This window comes from Myodes glareolus, chromosome 10 (genome assembly GCF_982192425.1).
Source record: "Myodes glareolus chromosome 10, mMyoGla1.1, whole genome shotgun sequence".
Lineage (NCBI taxonomy): Eukaryota > Metazoa > Chordata > Mammalia > Rodentia > Cricetidae > Myodes > Myodes glareolus.
In genome coordinates this window covers 30,636,283-30,644,397 of record NC_142035.1, presented here as the reverse complement: position 1 = coordinate 30,644,397, position 8,115 = coordinate 30,636,283, and the positions used below count along the sequence as shown (strand labels likewise).

The following is an 8,115-nucleotide window of genomic DNA, read 5'->3' as shown; positions in this document are numbered from 1 at the left end:
TGGGCATCAGTTTCATTGGGTTTGAAAGATGCTGATTCTTGGAGTCATCACATCAACTGGGAACCACTTAGGACCCTTAGGATGAGCTTAAAACATTATTCCACACCGCAGATGTTCAGTGCCTGTAGAGACCAGAAGAAGATGTCAAATCCCCCCTGAAACTGGAGTTATAGACAGTTGTGAGCTGCCAAACAGGGTCAGGGAATCAAACCGAGGTCCTCTCTGCAAGAGCAGCAAATGCTCTTAACCAGCGAACTTTATTCACTCCAAACTTTATTCTGCTTTTCCTAGTTTTTTATAATATAAAGCTGGGGGAAGCATTAAAAATAAATTTGCCCTTCTGATGCAAACAACCCTTCCCCTGGAAGCTCATAGCCCTGAGTCACTTGGTCTGAGGACTCTGCTGAACTGGGTGGTGTTTGAGGACTTTCAGATCTTCAAGCAGAGAACATCCAGGGAATTTCACAAGATGGGGCTGTTTGGCTTCTACTAGAATCAAGCTTTGTGCCTGTTTTGGGTAAGGTATGTGGTTTCTCCCTGTTGGTTCTTTCTAGAATCCCATAGGAACCCAAAGATTTTCCATAACCTCTGGGCACCACAGATCCCCCATCTCCCTCTTCTAGTGGATGGGAAGGCTTCATGGAGCAAGGGCACGTTTTAGGACAAGAGGTGGAACAACTTCATTGTTTCAAATGAGCAACCAAGGAACCAGCTCATTCGGAAGACAGAGCTCCTTAAATGGCCTTAAGGTAAAAGCAGCAGCGTGGTGAGAGGGCAGAGGAAAGCGTCCCTGCTGCAACACAGAAGTGGCTCGGTGGATTGTTGGCCAGAGATACTGCAGGAGTGACTCCTGTTGGCACTGGCCCGTTGCAGTGGCTGAAAAGTAAGATCATTGCACCGAAGTACCTTAAACCTGGATTCCTGTGAGGAGAGAGGTCCAGGGAGGTAAATGATGCCCTCGATGTCCTTGGAAGGCTCAATGCGGAAGACTAGAGGATGGGTAAAGCAAACACCGAGCTGTGTCATTTGATACCTTATTGGTTGGTGCCAGGTGTGTCTCTAGAAACTGTATTTAATTGTTTTTTTTTTCTCTCTCCTATTGCCTGCACTGACCTCAAACTCACTTTGTAGTAGCGGAGGATGACTTTGAGCTCCAGATCCTCTCCTGCCTCCACCTCCTTACTGCTTAGGATGACAGGTGTGAGCCACACGCCTGTTTAATGTGCTGGAGTTGAAATCCAAGGACTCCTACATGCTATCAGTGGAGCTCCATGCATTCAAGTGTATGTGTGGTGTGTGTGGTGTGTGTGTGTGTGTGTGTGTGTGTGTGTGTGTGTGTGTGCGTGTGTATGGGTGGGGTGTGTGTGTTCACGTTGCAGACACTGATGTGCACACATGTGTCTGTGCTAAGGAAGCCAAAAGTCGGTGTCAGCTGTCTTCTTCAATCACATTCTATCTTGCCTTTTGGCACAGGGTCTCTCACAGACCCTGTAACTTACCGATTACCCTAGATCCCTAGACTGAGCAGAGAGCTCTAGGGATCTGTGTGTCCCTACCTCTCTAGCAGTGGCGCTGCAATTGCAAACCACTGGCACCTTTGTTTTTGTTTTGTTTTCTAGAATGTGGCTTCTGAGGAAACAAACTCAGCTTCGCAGGCTTTCCCCGGCAAGCATTTTATCAACTGAGCCATCTCCCCAGCTCCCATTCAATCCATAGTGCTCAGAAACTTGGTCAGCGCCCAAGAAAACCGAGACTCATCGATGACGCCCACCACCGCAGGAATTGCGGTCTAAGGGCTCAGATGAGCATTCTTCATTCCTCCTCACGTTAGCACCCCACAGGAGCGCTCGGACGATCCAGCAAAATGAAGACACCAAGGAGACCATGATGTGGGAAGGACAACCTATGCTGCGGTTGTTCTGTGCTCTACAGAGGAAAGGCCGTCCTTTCCCGTGTGTCCCAGGCACGGCCCAGAGGAAGTGCCTCTCACCGGAGAGATCCCCCGGTGGAGTGGCACTCAGACTCACTGGCATGAATAATGACTGTCCAAGCAGATGGAGCTGGCTAATGAATTGCTAAGCGGAGCTGCAAGAGACACCTGCCCGCCAGTAGAGCCCCACCCAACCCCCAGCTGCTCTCCTCACCACCCTCTTCCTTCAGCTGCAGGAAGCTCCAGATGCATCCACAGCGCTGATCCTCTCTACAGAGAAGATACTGCTGTATGCCTGGGTGACTAGAGAGCCCCCTCACCAACTTGGTGACAGAAGCTGTCTTTCCGGTATGGCTTCTTTGTCCTTTCGTCGTGGGTCACTGTGAGTAGGAACCGGGCGCTAGCTCTCAGCGGTGGCCACTCGGCCACACCTGCTCCAGTCTTGTTTACACATCTCCTCTACCAGGGACGGGGAGTCCTCTGGGTGCCCGGCAGATGTTCTGCAGTGCTATTTTTGTAGATAAAGCCTGTCGTCCCCACCACCACGCCTGTTTTAATCTGTCCTTTAAGGACACCCAAACAGCTGTCTGCCGAGCTTCTAAGAAGCACACTTCCCCTTAAATGCCAGCCTACATCTATAACTGACCTCAAACCTGATGCCCCCCTCACACCTCTATTTCTCTAGCCCTGACTCCTTTCTCAGGATGGTACCACAGGAGTAGAGTTGAAGGTGCCTTCCTGATACCACAGTAATTCAGAAAACTCTGGCGACCCCTCACAGGGAGCGTCTGTTTTGTCCCTCCACACAGAAATTCTGATGCCCGAGAGGTCTTGCTCACCCCAAAGGAGAAAGAAAAGTTCTTAGACTCTTAAGCCATCCCCTCTGGCCTGGGTGATATCCATTTAATATCTTTGACCGAGCTCTCTCAGATCCCTTACTACACACAGGAGCTCAAAGCCTCAGTTTAAAAGTGTTTGCTTTGGGAACAAAGGAAGTCAGGGAAGCCTGAGGACACATGGTAGCCAGTCAGGGAATGCTCCAGAAGGAGGAACTCAGGAGGCTGACAGGTTAGCAGATGCTGGTGAGAAACCATATACTCAACAACTGAACAATTAAGCCACAATTTCCCTTTTGGGCCACAAAGCCTTTTGTCTATCCCTGAACGGGACACGGTTGTGTTTGGATTGTCTGAGGTACACCTCACCTCTTACTTAGAGCAGTTTCCTTTGCCTCATTGAAGATACGGGTGATGTGAATAGAGTCAAGGTACAATAGGGGTCATGCGTGGCATACCTGTTTCTGGTCTGGATTACAGGCGCCATGCCTACAGTGTGTGCACCTCCACACCCGCCTCACAGTACTTCTTGCCGGTCTCTATCTCTGTCCCTCACACTTGGAAACTGAACACATGGATGTTGTCATCGTCATGCCTAAATTGAAATTCTGTTCCCTGGGTGATGCTGGGTTCCAGTTGGCCAGAAGAGGATCTGGCAGAAGTCTGGACCACAGTGGCTATGTGGAGGATCATTGCTCTCTTTTGGGTGGCCACAAAAAGGACAGGTACAGAAGCGCCTGGTGGGCTCCACTTGTCCTTATGTTCCTACCTCTCCTCTATGACCGATTCATTCTAGGGCTTCTTCCAGAAACCAGACATGTGACCCCGGAGAGCAAATCTATAGCTTCCTACAGATCTTTCTCCTACCACAGCGCTTCTCCTCCACATGCTGTATTTCTTCTGCTGCTTCCCTCTCCTCTTCACATCCCAGCACTCAAGCCAGGGGAGTAGGCGCATTCTGTCCCACTCACCATGGCCAGGCCTACAGGGTGGCCGACTAAAGGCAACCTTAAGCTTCCAGGGACCAGAAATGGGGAAGAAGTAAAAGTTATCAGGGAGACCATGGCACAAACAAAGGTTTTATTCTGCTGTGTATTCACATGAAAGAAAATACACTTTGAGTTGTCATCAAAGTTTCTGTTTGTTTTGTTTTGTTTTGTTTTGTTGTTGGTGGTGGTGGTGGTGATGGTGTTTTAAATGCAAGATTCCTTTCCCCAGGCCAGCAGAGCTAGAGTGTTATTTTCTAAGACTGTTAAGGTTTCAGAAACTATAATAAAGCAGAACTCATGGCTGAAGTAACAAACTTTAACATCCACTGGAACGCCCGTGTATGTCCAGAGATGCTGCCATCAATAGTAACCATAAGTCTACTTGAAATGATCTGGACTTCAGAAGTGATCAAAGGAAGAGGGGCCATGAAACCAAGTCACCCTGCAGCTTTCCCTGGTGCAGAGGCAGGTTGATGTGCCAAGAGGTGTGTCTGTCTACTTTCTAGAAGCCATGCCCAGGTCTGGCAGCCCGCATGACAACAGGTTGTAACTATAAAGACAGTGTGTCGGGTGACAGATGGGCTCCAACTCTCCTGGTGAGGGTGATGTTACCTGGTACACTGGGAAGGGCCTCGGCTGAGGGGCCTTGAGGAGCAAGGATCAGCAAACAGGAAGAAAATAAAATGTCTCCTATCAGCAGTGAAGATAAGGTTTTTATAAGGGTTGTTTTTTTTTTTTTTAAGTTAGCCCCAGAACAAAGAAGTCATTCTTTTCCCTTGCTGTGGGGGTGGGGGAGGGGCGAGTGAGAATCATCTGCCCTACTCAGGAAACCAAGTCAGAGAAACTTTCTGTCCTCCACTCAGGAGGGAACTCACTCAGTCCACCTGCTGAGGGGACACTCGGCGTGGGGTGTGCTTGTGAATTTTCCTAGGGTCTCTTTCTGAATCTAGCAGAGCTACCCTTGGTGACTGTTACAATAATTATGGTTAAAGAAAAAACCAGAAAACTCCCCGCAAGAGTCTGAGAGTGAGGATACTCTGTCTCTGTCATAGCGTGGGGATCCAGAGTTCTCCCATCCCACCTCCAGCGTGGAGGAAATTGCTGGAGCTTCAGGTGTCACTTGCCCCCATCTGTGGCAAGGCCTGAGTCACACCAGCAACAGAGCCTATGAGTGGCCCCTGTCCTTAGCACACAGGGCCCAGTCAGCCTAAATGGAGACCAGTAGCAATCTCTCTGTCTTTAACAATCTCTAACTATCTCCCTCTCCATTCCTCTCACAGTGGGTAGTATGTTAAAAAGAACTAAAATTATTGCTTCTCACACTAGCAAGCATGCTGGGTGCTGCAGTGATTATCCTAGGGATAGGCCCACCCACTGGGGCATCCTTAAGTGACTGAAAGTCTCCTTTCTGTCTCTCATTAGAAAGAGAACAGGACCTAAGAAATAATGAAATAAAATTTTTAGAAGGCTGTAGATCCAGATGGGAGGGAAGGCAGGGAGAAACTGGGAAGAGTATGGGGAGGGGGAATCAAAATACATTATATGAAAAAATCCGATTCAATAGAAAGAAAAATCTTATAAAAATATATCTTCACTTTCAATTGCTTGTGTGGACTATGCACAAGAGGGGGCGTGTCATTTGGAGTTCTTTTTTCATAATGTTCTCAGATATGGTTCCTAAGTAAATGATTTTTAATTTAAAAGAAAAAGAAGAAAGAAAGAAAAATAAAGGAAGGAAGGCAGGAGGGGAAAAAGAGGGAAGGAAGGAAGGGAGGAAGGAAGGAAGAAAGGAAATCTCTTTTTTCTGACAACTCTTAAGAAGCCAGAGTGCAGAGCAAGAGATGGATGATGGAGTTGGTTCTGCACTGACATGTTAGTCCAGGGGATCTTATCAGAGAGTTTGAAAGGTCTAGAGAATGTACTTTCAGCAGACCTGAGTTTGATTCCCAGTGCCACCATGAGTTGGCTCACAAGTGCCTCTAACTCCAGCTAAAACAGATGCAGCATCCTTTTCTGAACTCCATGGTTGCTGTGCTCACCTACATAAACTCATGCCCTGATGCACGCATGCTCATAATTTTATTTATTTTTAGGTTAAAATTAAAAAGTCTTCCTATTTTAAATTTAATGTGAAGGTAGACTACCATTTTCAAATAAAACAGCTTTCTGTTTCATCCAGATGCTTGTTATAATAAAACAGCTCAAGGGTTTATGGCTTTCAGGTGACTTTTCATTGCCATGTGTATTTTAAGGGGTGTAAGGCATTCATTTATTTTTGGGGAGGTGCGAAAGATGACAACTCGGACCTCATATATGTTAGGCAAGTGTCCTACCTTTGTGGTATACATTGACTTATAACCCTTTGGGTTTTTGCAGAGGAGGGATAAATAAATGATTTTCTTTATTCTGGAATGATTTTGAGACTGTAATTGCAAATTACATAGCCTTCTGCAGTGGGACACTCGCAGGGACTCTACTAGGTTAGCGTTCAGGTGTCAAGCTCAGAACACAGCTTCCCTGCCCTTTTCTGAACTCTGTGAAGAACATCAAGACTGCAGGCAGAATTTCTTAGCCCAGTGTTCTGTACATATGTTCACTTAGATGACTGAAGTTTTTATAATTTGTTTTGTTTTTAATCATGGGTTTGTGTACATGTGAGTGCATGTCATGTGAGTGGCTGCCCTCATGGGTATGTGTCCATGTGAGTGCATGCCATGTGAGTGGCTGCCCTCATGGGTATGTGTCTATGTGAATACATATCATGTGATTGGCTGTCCTCAGAGGCCTGAGGCCTTGGACCCTCTAAAACTGGAGTTACAAGTAGTTGTGAGCCACTGGATGTCAGGTCTGGGAATCAAACTCACGTACTCTGGAAGAATACTCTGCACTCTTAACGGCTGAGTCATCTCTTCAGCCCTCATATGAGTCAAATTTTTACCCAGGTTGTGCAACCTATAGATTCCTTTAAACTGTGTGCTGAAGTTGATGTAGTTAGATTTTTTTTTTCGTAATGCAAACACACCCAAGTCTGCTTCTTTTATAAGCTGCTCTTAGATGTGAACCTTAAAACCACAGTGTGTTTCTCTTTGACTTTAAAATAGGTCGGGTTATAATGTCAGAGATGGATGCTAGCTAATCACCAAGCTTATCACATGTATCCTTGGGCTTCAATATGAATATCTCTACATAATAATTCATTTAAAAACAGAGTCATTTAGTTAAGAGGACAAAACCAAAACCACTGTGGAAGCCCATGGGGGGTGAAACCTCATTGGTAAAATGGGTAAATCTGCTCCTGCAGCTTCTTACTACCCCACTGTAAGAACACACAGCCTGGGGTACGTGAAGAGCACTGTGAAGGTTAAATGAGATAAGAGCTCTTAGTCAGGCCTTAGGACTTTCTGGCTGGGGCTAAACCGTCTGGAGCCAGGCTGGCTGAGATCGGGCAGGCTGACTGAGACCCGGTTACCATCAGGTCTCTACAACAGAGAAAGGCCATGGGCCAGCTGCACCTTGGGCTCAGAGTCAACAATGCTGGCTGGCAGTCAGGGGTGAATCTGTATGCCCCTGTTCCATCCGCCACCTACCAGTGATCTAAGGTCATCCCGAAACATTTTCTTCTAGAAAATAGTTATGGACCACGAGGGAAAAGGAAACAAAAAGGGACCTGAGAGTGACCAGGAGAGGAGATGAATTTATACAGTGTCGAAATACCAAGGGTCCGTGTGAGGAAAGTGTTCTTACGGGACACTAGTGCTGCTGGCCTGTGGTGATGAACTTCTGCTCTCAGAGCGTGAGAGGCAGCATGACACACAAGTTTAGCTGGCCATGCCCATATCCCTGCCTTTGAGCTAGACTCTGCTTGAGGGAACTGTGACCTCTCAGCTCTGTGAGTGGCAAAGCAATTAAAATACCAGAAACACAGATTTGAAAGCATGGACGGAACACCCTTCACCTTCAGTGTTCGAAAATCTGAGTTTTTAAAATGTTATCCCAATGCCACAATTAGGAAGCTATACGCCTGACCTCGTATGACAAGTCTCAAGTCTCAAACTGCAGTTGTGACGAAGATGTGTGAAGTCACCTGTAGACTGACTGCATGATGTATGTGGCAGATAATCCATGTGAGATTTCACTTTTAGATGTTGGGTCACATCCTCAAGATGGCTCACTCTAAACATGAATTTTCTAGCACTCCAAAAAAAAAAAAAAAGTCTATAACCTTTGAGACCCAGCCAGGTCAGACAAGTGTACCTCAGCCTGGATGTTTTTGAAGTCAATAATTGTATTTTTGCTGAATGTAGATAACCATTAGGCCAGAAAAAAAAAAAACAGAAGGTAACCTGCTGTTTGCTTGTGC

General features: G+C 46.6%; 1 long non-coding RNA gene across 1 annotated transcript; it reads left to right on the top strand.

The window, feature by feature from the left end:
- Positions 1-404: 404 nt before the first annotated feature.
- Positions 405-3,899, top strand: LOC146892689 (uncharacterized). The gene is made up of 2 exons (XR_015004194.2): positions 405-1,051; positions 1,620-3,899. It is a non-coding gene; the product is annotated as an uncharacterized LOC146892689 (long non-coding RNA).
- Positions 3,900-8,115: the final 4,216 nt, after the last annotated feature.